Source organism: Hevea brasiliensis, chromosome 5, assembly GCF_030052815.1.
Source record: "Hevea brasiliensis isolate MT/VB/25A 57/8 chromosome 5, ASM3005281v1, whole genome shotgun sequence".
NCBI lineage: Eukaryota > Viridiplantae > Streptophyta > Magnoliopsida > Malpighiales > Euphorbiaceae > Hevea > Hevea brasiliensis.
In genome coordinates, this window is record NC_079497.1 from 100,415,258 (window position 1) to 100,433,069 (window position 17,812).

The 17,812-nt window shown below is 32.9% G+C and overlaps 1 pseudogene; it reads right to left on the reverse strand.

Moving 5' to 3' along the window:
• Positions 1-4,174: 4,174 nt before the first annotated feature.
• Positions 4,175-17,368, reverse strand: LOC110672800 (probable methyltransferase PMT7; annotated as a pseudogene).
• Positions 17,369-17,812: the final 444 nt, after the last annotated feature.

A 17,812-nucleotide genomic window follows, 5' to 3' on the forward strand; every position in this document is an offset into this window, starting at 1 on the left:
AGTATCCGATGATGTGTAACTTTCTTGGGCTTTTGGCTAAGATCGACCATTTTCTATAATTGGACATCATTTTCACTTTAGATTGATTGGACTCCTAATTAACACACACCAAATTATATGAAGAAAATCATCTTCTTCTGTATTCTTTCACCCACAAGCTTTCTTCTGGCTTCATTACGTATTTGAATTTTCTTAATCCTTCCATTTGCCTTCAAACATATTCTAATTCATTAATTAATTTGCCATTCATTTATATATTATTTAAAATTTACAATAATTTTTAAACAAGAATATGAAATATAAATATATTGTCCACCTTCAATAAAAGATATAATTAGGATTTGAATTTTTCTTAATCATATAATATTTCTATGTAGCTAACAGTATTAATAGTGTAAATAAGTCAAATTGAGCCGAGTTTTAAGAAGTTTAAATTTGACTAGTTAAATTTTCATTGAGTTCAAAATCTATTTTAAATTTAAAGTCTAAATATTAGCTGTCTATTTGACATTGAGATTGAAAGGTTAAAACTATTTTTTTTTATAAAAAGATCATTTTAAATGTTGTTAAAAAAAACAATTTAAAAAATTTTATTTTATTATTTTAATATTTTTATGGCTAAAACTTATCAAATTTAATTTTAAATTATTTTTTAATTATCTAATTAATATTTATATATATATAAAAAGTAATTTTCTTAACTGCAATTTTAACAATAATACCAAACAAGCTCTAATATACTCAATTTTGAATTATTTATTAATAAATTTTAAAAATTTAAGCCCCAGCACATCTATTAAATAGTCTAAAAATTAATTAAAATAAAGTTTGACTCATTAAATAAAAAAATCAAGGTCAAATGATTTTTTGTTAAATTAAAATTTTATTTACTTTTAATTGCTTTGAAAGAGCCCATAAATGAGAAGGGTGACTTTTCATTGTTGTGAAGATTCATGGCATCAAGGAGTGAAAAATTTTAAGGGGCAGTACTCTTTTGGAATAAATTATATATTTAGATACATTTTTAAGTATTGAATTTTTTATATTTATTTAATTTCAATTATATTTTAAATTTAATTTTTTACATAATATTAATTCTATTCAATTAAAATTTATTGATTAAATTATATATAATTTAATAACATATTTAAATATATTTGCTTCTATAAACAAATATCTAATCAAAGATTTCTATTCAAATTACAAGGCCACTATATATATCTCATGGGGATTCACAATTAGGCCATTATCAATTATTATTATTATTATGGAATTTATAATTTTGTGTGTTTAAATCAATAATTTCATTATTATTAATATATAGTGGATGGGTATTTAGATATTAAAAATAATTGAAAAGAAAGTAGAGCATCTTGTATTTGTCTATATCACCTTATATATTCCTATATTACAATAATTCACTTTTGCTAAAAATGCACTTAGAGATAAGTAAAATAATTAGGTGCTCTCTTTCACATTGATGTGAATCCAATACATGCATGGAATCTACTTATTTATTCCAATTCTATCTATAAATAATTCAGAAAAAATGAATAATACTACTTATACACAAGAGTAAATTACTTTTCTTTTAATTATATAAAAAATTAACATGTATGTCCTTGGACTTTTAAAAATCAAATGATTTAATTCTTATATTTTAATTTTGTTAAATTAAACTCTCTTTATCTATATAAAAATAATATATTTTCTTTTCAATTTGATGGAATCAAAATATAATATACGAATTAGAACATAAATTTTAATTTTAACATAATTTAAGAATTAAAAAAATAATTTACTTTTAAGGGTATTTTGGTTTTTTCTCAAACAATTGATAGAAAAGAACTTTCAATTTGATGAAATTAAAATAGAAAGATTGAATTATTAATTTTAAAAATTAATATATGTATATATATATTTTGACATAATTTAAAGATAAAAAAGTAATTTTATTTATATAATTAACTCAAACAAAAATAGGTACATCTAATATAAACTTAAATTTATATAATAATAAATTTAATAATTATTAAATTAAATATTTATATTAAAATATATAAAATTAATTAAAAAATATATAAAAAAATATATAAATTTAAATTTAAATATTTAAGCCGAACAAAAACACTCACAAAATGATCACCTCTTTCTTCCATAATTTGGCACAAATGATGAAAATAGCAATTTAATAAATATTAAAGATCTAGGGTTAAATTAAAGAGCACGTGATAGAGACAATTTATCCAATGAAAAGAAGAAAAGATAGAAATAGTAAAGCATAAGTTAACAGGCAGAAGAAGAAGAAGAAGAAGAAGAAGAAGAAGGGGGAGAATGAAGAGAGAAAGGAAGAAGCCAAAGCGGTCAACTCAAGCAAGGGAAAAAGGCAAATAATGGGGAGCCTTTAACTCCGACAAGCGTGGGGTTGTCTTGTCTTGTCACTTTCCTTCCTTTTATTGGTCACTTCCCCTTCTCCTTTTATTTACTCTTTTGCCCTTCCTTCTTCTTCTGTTTCATTTGCATGGCTCTCGTCAATCTCCCTACGGTCAAGCCTACCATTAACACCCCTCCTCTCTTTTTATTTCTTCCTTTTTTATTACGTCACCGTTTTCAGATATTTTTTATTTTTAAATTAATTACATGAAAATTATTTTTTAAAAGAAGAAAGAAAGCCCTATAAACATACTATACATCTCGCACTTTTCTGACAAATTTTATAGCCTGTAATCGGATCTTATCTCTTATTTTATTTTTACCTCTTAACTTTAATTTATTATTAAAAAATATTTAAATTTTAATCTTTTTTCATAAAAATCTTTTTAATTAATTATAATAAATTTTTAAATTAAAAAAATAATAAAATTATATTTTTATTTTCTTTCTTCTCAGATCAAAAAAAATACTGACCAATACTATTACAATGATCTATTTTTTAAAAAGAATGATTCACCGTTTACCAGAAAAGTATTGAAATTATATTTTTTAATATAAAAACCTACTATCGCAGGCTAAAAATTTTTTTTTTTGTTAAACATGCTCATCCACAATATAAATACCAATTCTTAAAAATAGATAAGTTTTTTCCTTAACCGTATTAACTTTTAAAATCATATATTTTTTGATTTTCTCTTCTCTCCTTATTGTCATTAAATCCTAACTGATTTAAGTATCGGAGTATTTCATTCGATGTTAATATATATGTATATATAAAATATCTGAAAATGAGATTAACTAGAAGAAAATACATATGATATATATGTATTATCTTTATTTGTCTCAAAAAGATATTTAAGTTCTTTAAAGGTTAACAAGTTGTTAGGTCAAGTGTTTCTTGGAGATGATGATGATGATCCATAAGAAGTGTTGAACTCAACTCTTCTTATTTAGAAACAAAGAACAAAGACAACACTCCTAGTATTTAACATCTCTAAAGCGTTTTCACGATCATTCTTGCTTGCAGAAATTATAGGTCAATATCTCTTCAAGGACAGAGTCTTATTAATAACTGAAATATATTGAAGGTTAGAGTAGGAGTTTCATAGAAGAGGATGGCTTCTATTTTTCATTCTTATTATTTTGAAAAACAGTAGACTTCCTAACTTAGCCCAATTGGATGCAATGCCATGAGTTGTTCTAAAAAAGGTTTGATACTCCCACATGGGCCTAATCTAATTCTTTGGTTAGCTAATCTCCAGATGAAAAATGATATGCTCATTGCTCAAGTCCCCTAATAGCATAATATTTTCTTGTCCTTCAAGAAACCTTTTACTTTTTCTTTTGGGTATCATTTATTTCACGAAAAATAATTTTCACATTTTCCATCAATACTCTACATCCTTATTCTACATCTTATTTATGTAGCCGACCTGATGTCTAATAAAGCTAAATAGCGAAAAAAGATTCATACTACTTCAACTAGTTCAGAATTAAAGCTTAGTTGTTTTGGTTTTTATTCTACATCCTATTTCATTCTCATCAAATTTAACTACAGATGAAATGTGTGCAATCGTGTCTACTGATTCATTTGCCTCCTAAAAGATGTTATCTTCTGCTTCTCTTATTTAGGCAACACTAATTGCAAGTAAGCTAATAGTGTGTGAATAGCCGTACCAGTGATCAGTTAAAAGAAATGGGCAATACTCACTAGCAGCCACTATTTTGCTTTCTTTGGCAGTTAGAAAATAAGAATGCCTATGACCTCATACCATTTATATGTTGAAATCTTGTCATGGGTGAAAAAGTAACAAGCAAAAATGAAAATAATTACAAAAATATGAATAAATTATAGCCTTATGACCTGAGCCTTATTTCATTTTGTCAGATATGCCAATACAGGGGGAAAAAGTAGAGAACATTAGAGAAAATAGCTAACAGATTTGTGGTATAAGTAGCCTATTCTAGGTCAAGAGAAAACCTGTCAGTGGAAAATTTGTGGGAGCACACCTCAGTTGATTGCCCAAAAATTCTTTCTACAAAATAGCACAGTTTCAAGTTTCTTTTCTTTGTTTTCCAGAGAATGTGATTTAACCTCCCATAGAAATTTTGGAGCCAAATCACGGATTCTTGAGGTAATGGCTTCCTCATCTCTAATGAAAATATATCCCTGCATTAAATACAAGCTCAATATGAGTTTTGAGTCATCTGTACCCAGACATTTAGTTCCAGCAACATATTTGATTTCAAATGTACGACAACATCTACTCTTAATTAATGCAAATGAAAAAAATGGATAGAAACCAAATTAAGCAATGAGATTAAAGAATCACTATCACCAATCACAAAGAACTTAAGATCAATTCTAGCTTACCATGCACCTAAAAATAAATGTGAAATGAAAAAATAAAATAAAAGAAACAAAAAGCAAAATGACCCCAAGTAAGTTTTAAGATAACTACCCATAATGCAATATTTCTTCTTTTCCCAAACTTATCATATGGATATATATATTGAAATAGTTTTGGAGAAATTACAAACTGGAGACAGTAGTAGAGTTAACAGTGTATCAATACGTCAATGAAACAGTACAATGGATGGACACACTGCGACCATACAAAAATATATTAGCCTCGTGACCTCAAATGGGCAAGGGGGCTTTGCAGCCAGTTTCATAGCCTAGTGAGCTCAAACGGCCCAGGGAGGGGAGGGACTTTGCAGCTAGTTTCATAAACCCCATCTCGTTCTTCACTCACTTTATCACATTTAGATTTTTAATTCTTCCGCATATATGATCTTTAAAGCATGATTTTTATTAAAAAAAAATACCCGAGGCCGTATAACCCTGTCCATCTCCAGCATGATATCTTCTAGCAAGCAACCTTCTCCATGGTTTCTATAATGATTGAACAGATTATTGGCATGCACAAATCGTATGTGCGCGGATATGTTGAGAATGGTTCACACCTGAAATAAAAATATGCATAGCAAACTAGCATATTACTACTCACATACATCAATATTAGCATACCGCAAAAGTCTGAATTCAATCAACAATTTCTTACCAATCATGAAAAGCACCTAACAGACCCCGATCATAAAGAGCGGACAATGTATTATTCATGTTCACAGGAACCATATTCATCACCCAAACAGGCAATGTGTTCAAAGCCACAGCAAATCCACCAAGAAAAGCATTCATGTCCATGATGTTTCGAATATCCATCTCACCGACATCCATAAGCTTCCAGTAATTGCTGACTTGATTTTGCCAGAATATCGCATCTGAAGCAAACTCTTCTTTGCTAATACCTGCAATAAGCATGTCCAGAAATTAATGTGTCAGAGTGAAATGTTTCAAGTATATTTCTGAGTAATCATAACAATGACTCTAAATGATAAGGCTACATACGCAAAGGTTCCTGATTTAAATGTTACTTGTCAATCATAATATATACATATATATATTTTCTTTTTTTCCAAATGATCAATTTTCAAGATGCAAACAAAAAGTGCTTTTTGCTTCCAAATTAACAAAAACAAAAAGTTGCTAACCAAATGCTACCTCATTTTATACAGTCAAAAAGAATTGTACTTTTTTGCACCTAAATCAAAAGTTTTCTGTCAAATTAAGCCAAAAAAAAAAAGGGGGTTTAATTGCACATTTGACAATAGAACAAGCATTTATAAATGCATTTGGTCTGATTTTCCTTTTTCACTCTGCTTATCACCATGCAACTGAAAATCTCATAATGTGCTAAATTTTAAAAATAAAGCATCCTTTTTAGCCATTTTTTTCAAATAGCATGTCAGAATGTGAAAAAGTTATTAGATATGAAGCAGGGTAATGAACAGAATGAGGTTAAAGCAAAAATAAAAGCTGTTTAAGCTCAAAAAAGGTTAAGGGATAAAACAAAAACCTATTTTGATAGGACTCTTAGAATAGACAGAGAGATGCTCTGGCCTGGGAGGGAGTTTCTGAGCATTAGTTTGTGCACCTCTTCTTGGTATACAGTTCCTCAAAGGGGTATTCCACGATGGTTTAATATCATCCACATTATCACACATATTTATTAGCTTCATTTCTGCATTCTGCATTAGGCAGGACTCATTTTCTTGTTTAAACCAGATTGCTGTCTGAATTTTTCGAGCAATGAGTTTCCATTGCTGAAGTCAGATTGACCAACTATTCCCAAATCAGTGGATAATCTTTATCCTTTCTGTAAGCTGGAGGAGCTGAATAGACAAAATATCCATTATATCGCAGAACACGGTTAACTTCTTTCAGTAAAATACCATCTGCAGGGGAAAATATAACAACTAATTTTAGATTCAATGAAATTTTTAAAAGAATGCAAGAAAAATCAGAGGACTAACCTTTCTCAAACTCAAGATTATCATAAACAATAAAGATATAGCGTGAGCGATTGTAGTGAGCAAAGGTCAGAGGACATGAAACTACTATTTCTAAGGATTGTCAGGGAATGAAAGTACTTCAAAATTTTAGTAATTATTTTTTCCTCTTTGTACGTGTTTTTAATAGAGGAACAACTATTGAGGGTATTTGTAATTAAATTGTGTTGTTATAATAAATAAATTATTTTTCAATTTAATTGTTAATAATTTTCATTATTGACTAAAAAGAAATTTATGTTATTAATAGTTTTGATATATGAAAAGAATATGCACAATGTGAAAGTATTTGACTAAAAAGGATATAGAGTGGGGGATCATCAATCAAGCTTCTCACAAATCCAAATTAAGAGAGCATCTCATCCAAAAAAGATTTTAAAAGGAAAAGAAAATGAGTCAAAGAGAGATACTAGCTTGGATAACATACAACTTTGATATATCATTTGTTCCACTTGCACTACAGGGATATTGTTATGATCTCTTGCCCAGGATCGAATCACCGCCCTATTAATAGTGAAATTTGATTAAAAATTTGAAATTTTTGCTTTATCTCGATTCTTTTCTCGATTTATTGTTGCTGAAAATATGAGCTCGTTAAATGGGAGCTCTAACCTTAGACTTATTGGAAAAGAGAGAGTCCAAATTTCAATTTAGTTAAAAATAATTTTGCTTGATATTTTATTCATAATCTGATCTCCTTATAAAGAGATTATTATATGATTTCATGTGAAATTTTCTACTATTGGAAACCAACATTCAAGGCCATAATTTAAGATAATGATAACTATAGTGTGATATTTATTTCTGCTAATAATTAGTTGTTGCTGCTGCTGAATCCACCTTTGATGCTAATTTATTTGTTGTTATTCTTATCACCATTGACTGGAATCTCTTATGGATCACTTCTGGCATAAATCTTGTCTACAAATACATCCATATTTATAACATCACTCCTCATCCTGGAGAAAGAGCTTGTCCTCAAGCTCAACAGTAAGATAAGACTATGAATCACACATAGTCCTTTTGCCCCGTTACTTCCTCTGAATCATCCATCTCCAACCAAAACAACTTCTTATATTGACACCCAAAGGAATATGGTTCATTATAATTATAGCAAAGCCTCTTTGCTCTTCACTTAGCCATCTCTGGATGGCTCAATCTTTCAATAAAGGGAGACAAAACACTTCCTAAACTGGAATTCTGTAATGTGCTAATGACCTAGTTGGCAGTAGCATTTGTTAGAGGCATAATTGATGAAGTAGGTGCTATTCTTGTATTGGACCATGAATTTGTCTAATTTTCTTCTAGCAGTTGTTTTCTTTCAAAGGCTCTTGCCACGTTCATAGTTGCCACCAAGCTCTGGGGATTTTGCATTTTCACATTAATTCAGATTGAATGTGTCAATCCTGCACTAAACAAATCAACTTGTTGATCTGCTCGAGCTGTTTTTACACGAGCTAGAAGGTTCTGGAATTGATTTTGGTACTCTACCATTGTCCCTATCTGCTTCAGATTAGCCAATTAGCCTAAAGGATCGCTACTGAGTGGAGGCCCGAATCTCAAATTATAATATTTTTTAAATGCATTCCACGATAGTTGAGATTCTTCTTGTTCTAATCTGTAGAACTAGAGTTGTACCTTTCCTATCATATGAAATGCTGCAAGGTTTACCTTATTTGTTTTTAGCATACAATGGTTTGAAAAAAATTATTCACATTAGTGTAACCAAATCAACGAATCTTCAGATCCATCAAAAGTTGGAAAATCCAACTTTGTATACCTTGGCACTATCCTTGCCCCAGGTCTCGCTTCTGTTTTTCCGTTAATTCTATCTTTGCTGCCTTCATAGTTATTATTGCTGTAGAAAGAGATGATTCTTATTGATTTCAATTAATCTGTACATGGGTATATATATACAATTGATTCCTATAATTGTGTTCTACTAATTAGGAAGAAATCCTAAATAAGAAATCCTAAATAGGAATACAGAATACAAAATATACAGAAAAATAATATAGTGATTGACTTTCCATAACATAGTGATTGACTTTCCATAACACTCCCCCTCAAGTTGGAGCATAGATATTAATCATGCCCAACTTGTTACAAATGTAGTCAATCCTAGCTCCATTCAGTGCTTTTGTGAAAATATCTCCTAACTGCTCTCCAGTTTTGATGTGTCCTGTTGAGATGATCTGTTGTTGAATCTTTTCACGAATAAAGTGACAATCAATCTCAATATGTTTGGTTCGCTCATGAAACACCGGATTAGAAGCAATATGAAGAGCAGCTTGATTATCACACCACAATTTCACAGCAGGAGGTCTTAAAACTGTCTAATCTAGTAATTGAAGTATCCACATTACCTCACATACTGATTGTGCCATGGCTCTGTATTCGGATTCAGCACTAGATCGAGAAACTACACTCTGCTTCTTGCTTCTCCAAGACACCAAATTTCCTCCAATAAAAACGCAATATCCAGTAGTTAACCTCCTGTCAACCTTAGATCCAAACGGCATCTGAAAAACATTCAACATTCAAATGCCCATGATTACCATATAGCAAACCTCTTCTTGGAGCGCCCTTCAGATAACACAAGATTTGTTCCAAGGCTTCCCAATGAGCAACAGTTGGGAAAGACATAAACTGACTTACCACACTAACGGCATAAGCAATGTCAGGACGAGTGACTGTAAGGTAGTTCAATTTTCCTACCAATCTCCAGTATCTCTCTGGATCTTCAAACAACTCACTATCCCCTGCTAAGCTTGTAAAGTTGGAGTCATTGGTGCGCTACAAGGCTTAGCACCTAATTTTCTGTCTCACAATAGATCGAGGACATATTTTCTTTGAGACAAGAAAATACCTTCTTACTTCTCATAACTTCGATACCCAAGAAATACTTTAACAATCCCAAGTCTTTGGTATGAAACTGAGTTTGGAGAAAGGTTTTAAGAGATGAAATACCTGCAGAGTCACTCCCAGTGATGACAATGTCATCCACATAGACTACCAAGAGAATTAGACCAGCCTCAGATTGCCTATAAAATACTGAGTGATCACACTTACTCTTTTGCATACCAAATTCCTGTACTGCTTCACTGAATCTCCCAAACCATGCCCTAGGACTTTGTTTCAAGCCATAAAGAGACTTTCGAAGCCTACAAACTTTACCCAACTCCCCCTGAGCAACAAACCCAGGTGGTTGCTACATATACACCTCCTCCTGAAGATCACCATGAAGGAAAGCATTCTTGATATCCAATTGATGCAGGGGCCAATCATATGTAGCTGCTAAAGAGATAAACAAGCGAATAGAAATAAGTTTAGCTACAGGAGAAAAAGTATCAGAGTAATCAACCCCATATGTCTGAGCATATCCTTTTGCTACAAGGCGTGCTTTTAACCTAGCCACATAACCATCAGATTTACCTCATCAGATATACCCATTTACAACCAATAGCTTTCTTACCAGAGGGTAAAGGCAATAGTTCCCATGTACCATTAGCATCTAAAGCCTCCATTTCCTCTTTCATAGCATCACACCAGCCAGATGAGACAGTGCCTCATTAATGATTAGGGATAGTACAGAGTCTAAAGAAGTAACAAAACACCGAGAACAAGAAGACAATTGATTATAAGAAACAAAAGAACAGATAGGGTAAGTACATGAACGTTTACCTTTACGAAGAGCAATGGGCAAGTCTAAATTAGAATCATGATCGATGAGGCAGGATCTCCCAACGAAGTAGCCGTGAAGGATCCGAGTCAGAATCTCCAATCTCCTGGAATAAACATGAACAACGGAGGTTGAGTAGATCTAGAGACAGAAGGATCAGGCTGTAGGAGAGGACTAGACATTGGTTGGACAGTATATATTAAGAGATCATCCTTCTCCCCCTGACTCTCATACACAGATGATGGAGGAAAAAATGGAGTGGACTCAAAAAATGTGACATCTGCAGAAACAAGATAATGATTAAGAGTAGGAGAGAAACAACAGTACCATTTTTGGAGCCGAGAGTACCCAAGGAAGACACATTTGAGAGACTTTGGATCCAATTTAGTAATCTGTGGACGAACATCACGCACAAAACAGGTACAACAAAAAATACGGGGTTCAATAGGGAACAAAGATTTTGTAGGAAACAAAGCAGTGTAAGGAATATCCCCATTAAGGACAGAAGACGGCATATGATTGATTAAAAAACATGCCGTAGAAACGCATCCCCAAAAGTGTTTAGGTACTTTCATCCTAAAAGAAGAGCACGAGTTACCTCAAGAAGATGACGATTTTTTCTTTCGCCACGCCATTTTGGGATGGGGTATCCACACAGGAAGACTGATGAAGAATGCCATTTTGTGTCATGTAAGGCTGAAATTGTGCTGAAAAGTATTCTTTGGCATTGTCACTTCTTAATATGCGCACAGAAATATTAAATTGAGTTTTGATTTTATTAGAAAAGGCACAAAAGATAGAAAACAACTCATAATGATTCTTCATTAAATATAACCATGTAACACGAGAGTAATCATCAACAAAAGTAACAAAATAACGAAATCCAGTTTAGATGTAATGTAACAAGGACCCCAAACATCGAATGAACTACCTCAAAAGGAGATGAAGCCCGTTTATTGACTCTAAACACGTAAGGCAAACGATGATGTTTTGCAACCGACACGACTCACATTCTAGTAATCGATAAAGATCAAATTGAGTACACAGCTTATTCATGGTATACAAAGAAGGATGACCCAAACTAAAATGAGATTCAAGAGGTGTTAAGTTACTGGAGCAAACAAGCGACCGCGGTACATGATTTTCCAGAATGTAGAGACCACCTGACTCGCCCTCTACCAATAATCGCTTCGTCGTAAGATTCTCAAACAAACACCGGTCAGGAAAAAGGAAACAGAACAATTTAAGGTACGAGTAAGTTTACTAATGTAAAGTAGATTAAAAGAGAATTTTGGTAGACACAAAATGTAAGACAAAGAAATTGACGGTCGGTTCAGCCTGCAACCCATGACACAAGAAGTACAACCATCGCTAAAGTAATGAGAGGAAGTGAGATTAGACCGAAAAAGGATAGAAGACTAGAATTACTGTCATGTGATCCGTCGCACTAATCAATAACCCATTTGGATGAAGAAGACACAAGGCATATAGTAGATTTACTCGACTCATGATCGCGATGTGAGGAACCGTAGGCTTTAGAGATGCCTGATACTGGGAAAATTGTGCAAAATCCTCTGCAGATACCAAAATAGTTTTCTCAGAGGAAGATACTGTCGAATTCTCTGTTGCAATATTTGTCATCTGTGATCGCTGATTTTTCTCCGGTTGCGGACAATTATATTTTGTATGGCTGTGCTCATGGCAATAATAACAAATGACTCCTCTTGAGTCCTGATTAGAACTAGCCTCTCCATTACGCTGATTACTTCTGTTGCCTGTAATTCCTCCTCTACTTCCTCTTCTATTACCCTGTTGTCCATTTGGATTACGGCTAATAAGAGCACTACTGACAGGTTGTGAAGATTGAGTACTCTCTGTACGAAGGACCCCTGTGAACGTTTCATGCAAAGAGGAAATCTCGATCTTGAGAGAATCGAGATTTAGCGCCTCATACTCTGAAGGAAGGCCTGCAAGAAAACTCATAACAGCCAGTTGCTCCCGTTGGGCCTGCTGAACTTTCACATCATGACTAAAAGGCAACAATACATTAAGTTCCTCATATACCCGTTTAAAATCCATAAAATAAGCCGTGAGAGACTTATCCTCTTTCTCAAAGACGGTAGAATGCCTTACAAACATCATAAATACGGGAGATATTCCCTTTACCAGAATACAGAAAATCTAAGTAATCCATCAATTCCTTAACAAATTCACAGTGATTAATTAAACTAATTACCTCACTATGAATCGAGTTCCGAAGCTGCAAAAACAATCGAGCATCCTCCCTTAGCCAAGTTTGTCGTATATCATCAGTGGGTGGATCTTTAGTAAGGTGATCATCCTTATCAATGCTACGCAAATAGACCCTAACAGTCTTACTCCACTCCAGGTAATTCGAACCATTAAGTTTGTGTTCCGTGATCTTAGTCATCATCGGAATCACATCAGAAATAATATTCTTATTGTCTGCCATTTGTTGAGACAAAGAAAACTAACCGAAACGCTAATCCAAAGTGCTTATAGCAGCAAAATAACCCAAAATCACAAATCAAGCAAATACCAAAATAGGATCTGAGAGCCAAACCTCAGAAGTCCTTTAATGGTTATACTGGATCGGGCAACAGCACACGGTGGTGGAATGAGGGGGTTGAGACGACGCCGGCAATGTTGATCGGAGTTGAAACGGCCGATCGGCGACCAAGGTCTCTCCTGAGCTGGGTAGTGAGAACAAATAGTCACCCTAGATTGATGACCGGCTCTGATATCATGTAGAAAGAGATGATTCTTATTGATTTCAATTAATCTGTACATGGGTATATATATACAATTGATTCCTATAATTGTGTTCTACTAATTAGGAAGAAATCCTAAATAAGAAATCCTAAATAGGAATACAGAATACAAAATATACAGAAAAATAATATAGTGATTGACTTTCCATAACATAGTGATTGACTTTCCATAACAATTGCTAACTGAGCTGCCTTCTGTTTTCTTGCCTCGACTTTTGTAAGTTCCCTAAATGAACTTTTACAATTGATGGGACAAGTTTTGCAATTGGGATTCCAGTTTTAACTCTGATTGCTTAATTCGATCTTCCATCCTTGATTCAGCTTGTGCTACTCTTGCTTCAGTAAATGCTTGTGCTTTTTGGAATAGCCTCAATTCTTCTATCAGATCTGTATCGTCCATGAGAGCCGGCTCTAATACCAAGTTGTTATGATCTTTCGCCTAGGATCGAGTCACGGGTCTGTTAACAATGAAATCTAATTTAAAAGCTAAACTTTTTGCTTCACCTCGATTCTTTCCTTGACCTATTGTTGCTGAAAATGTGAGCTCATTAAAAGGGAGCTCTAACTTTAGACTCGTTGGAGAAAAAAGAGTCCAGATCTTAATCTAGTTGAAAATGATTCTACTTAATATTTTATTCATAATCTGATCTCCTTATAAAGAGATTATAACATGATTTCATATAAAATTTTCTATTATTGGAAACCAACATTTAAAGCCATAATTTAAGATAACGATATTTAGAGTAATATCTTAATTGGAATATTTATTTTTGCTAATAATTAGTTGTTGCTACCACCAAATCCACCTTTGATGTTAATTTATTAGTTGCCATTCTTATCATGATTGACTAGAATCTCTTATGGATCACGTATTACATGAGTCTTGCCTACAAATGAATCCATATCCATTACAGATACCTTTTTTCCCCCTACTCTACAAACAACAGAACAAATACCAATCCGTGATCCATTCCTTTTGACAAGTAATTGTCAATTTAATTTTTGCTACTTTACAACCACCAAAGTGGACAATAATCATTGCTAACTTCTTTGGCTAACAATTGTCATTGTAATAGGAAAACAAATTGCAGCATGTCTACAATGTTATTCTAATTAGGAATGTTGCCTAATATATAACTTTTTTAGTATAAACAATTTTTTAGCACAATTGTGTATATAAATATGTATAAAAAAGCAACATACCATTCTCATGCCAATCAACACGACACCTTGAACAATGAACCATCTCAAAAGAGCTAGAGGGATATGGGAGTTGCTTTGTGGCAATAGCAGAGATCATAACACCAATTCCTCGTTCTAAAGCAAACTGAATTTGATTTTCGTGGCCATCTTTGGAAGCAAATGACATTGTTTGTATATCCAGGGGAAGAAGATAAGCTGAGAAGCTAGCAACCCCGCAGCCAACATCCAGAACTTGAAAAACCCCAGCAGAATGTAGATCACCCGTTTCATTAGTTGTCATATTTCCTAACCTGCACTTAGATTGAAAAAGAACGTAAAAAATGGTTTTATACATAATATTAAAACAATCTAGTGCTTGGGTAATGGAAATATCATCAATCATGAAATAATCATCATGTAGGAAATGATTAAAAAAAAAAAAGAGAGACCAAAGATAACAAGATACATAAGAAAAGATAACCAAATTTACCTCTGAATGTACTCAGGGGCTCCATGCTTGAAATGAGTACCACCACCACGGAACCACCATAATTGATCCTTTTCATGCACCCAATTTTGTCCTCCTTTGACTTCAGCAAGATGCGTATGATTCACATTGCTTCACCGCACATAATCCGGGCTGGTTGACCATTTTATTGGCAATTTATAATCTTTTGGTGGTGGCACCAAGCAAAATAGACGTTTTTCAGGTGGAGGGCAATGCCTCTCTAACTATTCTCGTCTAGAAAGATCTAAGCTTGGGAGTATACTTTTCACATATAAAACATCATGGCAAGGGATATACTCATTGAACTTCAAGGGGCATACATTCATCCCATTTTCTGGGATCAACAATGGTGTTTTGCTGTAAGCAAAAGCAATTTTGTTGGTAAATGTGAACACATCCGCAAGTGTTCAAGATAAAATACTTCATTTAGAAGAACAAGTCAAAAGTCAATATTACACATCAAGTGCAGAGCCACATAACAAACTCATGCATATTCTCAGTAACATGGTCTCATTTTATTTTGCTAAACTTGTGATTGTCAAATGTCACCATCAGATACTGGAGCATCGATTAGTGCAAGTTCATCAACAGGGGCTTTGACTAATTGAAGATATTCTGAAACAAATTTAGAGCCACATTGAGTGTTGGCCAGACACTATTTGAGAGTCACCATGCAAGAGCGATTCGCATAGAGATTTTTAAGTTTTGACCACGCATCACAAGAAGTATTTGCTATTGTTAGCAATGTAATGACGGCTTCAGAAAATGATGTCATTATACCACAAAGAAGAAGCTGATCTTGTCGAAACCAGAGTGTATAATCTGGGTTTGGTACAGTTTTCCAATTCAATATGAGTTGATGAAGGGGGTGGTAGAGAACCGTCAACATAGCCCATAAGATTGTAGCCAAGCAACAGGGCATTCAATTGAGCCCTCCATTATGGATAGGTTGATGGGGTTAATTTAAGAGGTAAGGAAGAGGCATTGGTGGAGATAAGAGCGTTTGGTATATTGAATTGGGTGCTTGAAGAGTTGATGATTTGGACAATGCTTGGTTTAAAGTGGAAGAGTGTTAAATTCAAAGAGAATGCTGGGCAAATTACAATTTATTTCCTTTTAATATGGTAATTGTGTTGCTTTAGAACATCAAATAATTACCCAATTCAATATTGCAACCCATTCATTTAATATATTTCCAACGGAAGATTCCCAACAATCTGCAAACACATGATTGTTACTTGACAATTAATTAGTATTAATCCAATATTGCTCCAATTATACAGTCTTATGGCGACTGAAAGCCCCAACCAATTTATATAGCCTTATGGGCTATAACAGCTGAAACCCATACCATGTTAAATTAGAAGAGAGAGCTGAGCAAATTATACTTTAATTCATTTTAAATTACACTTTAATTCATTTTAATACAGGCAGTAATTGAGTTGCTGCACTAGCTAATTCATTGTTGCAACCCAATCATTTATATTTTGCCTTTCATTTCATATATTACATTTCCAACGTGGGATTCCAACAAAAACGAGAGGGAGTAGGAGAAGGAAGGAGCAAAGGGGGAAGAAATTGATTCTGGTGGATCAACAATCTCGTTGGACAGTGCTCTGATACCATGTAAACAAAACAAGTTCAGCTGTAATTTTCTGTGTATATTTCATTGATGCTTAATGGGTTACAGTTTGTCTAGCTAAGTTACAGGAATTTTGTACACTTAACTTGAAAATATAATAAAAAAATTTATACTAATTAATTTCCTGAGTCTGAGGAGTAATTTCCTACTGAATTTGTGCTGTATATTCTCCATCCTTAATACAAATATCCTCCATCCACAAAACCCAGCTCAAAAAAATAATGAAGATGATGCAATAGATTCAGTAGATACAGATGTAACTAAAAATTGCATGATAGTAAAAAAAGAAAGAGAAGAAACGTACCGGGGGAGGAAGGAGAAGAGGAGGAACCACAGGAAGAGAATTGAGAGATATAAATGGGATATTTGTTGCCAAAGAGAGTGCCTAAGTAGAATGAACCCACCATTAATAACAAAGCCAACATTATCATCTGCCCTGATTTCAAATCAAAAGCCGACCCCAAAGCACAGCCTCCCATCTCTCTCTCTCTCTATCTCTGTGTCGGTGGGTTGATCTAAATTGGATTGGAGCAACAAGAGAGACTAAATCGGCATTTCCAAATCTCTGTAACTGTAACAAACACGAAGAAGACTAAGAAGAAGAAGACCACCTGAAGGGCTCTTGCTTTCAGCTTTGAATTAAATTAATTGAGATTTTTGTGCCTCTGACATTAGTTGAACAGGATCTGCTCCATGGACCTTAACCTTATTAATTAATATTTTAAATAGAAATATAAAAATTAAAATTATATATATAATGTATTAATTTAATAATCAAATTTATATTTATGGAAAGCAGTCATGATTTTTTGAAGCTACAATGTGGTTTTTCTTATCATAGGTCATGTGGCAGTTTCTATTTAGGGTTTATGTATTTTATATATAAGGAATTTCTTATTTTAGAAAATTACTTTAATTAAATATTTTGAAGCTTTCAAATTTTAGTAAAATTATAATTATAATAATAATATTATGAATATCATCAATTCCTTAATTATGGAAAGAATCAAATGCAGATTCACAAACCTGAGGAATTACCTCAATTGCCTTAAAAGTTTTTAATTTTTTATTTTATTTCTATTATGGAATTATAATGATGGGAAGAAAATGCAATTTAATTTTTTTATTTTTATTTATATAAATAGAGGGACGAATGCAAT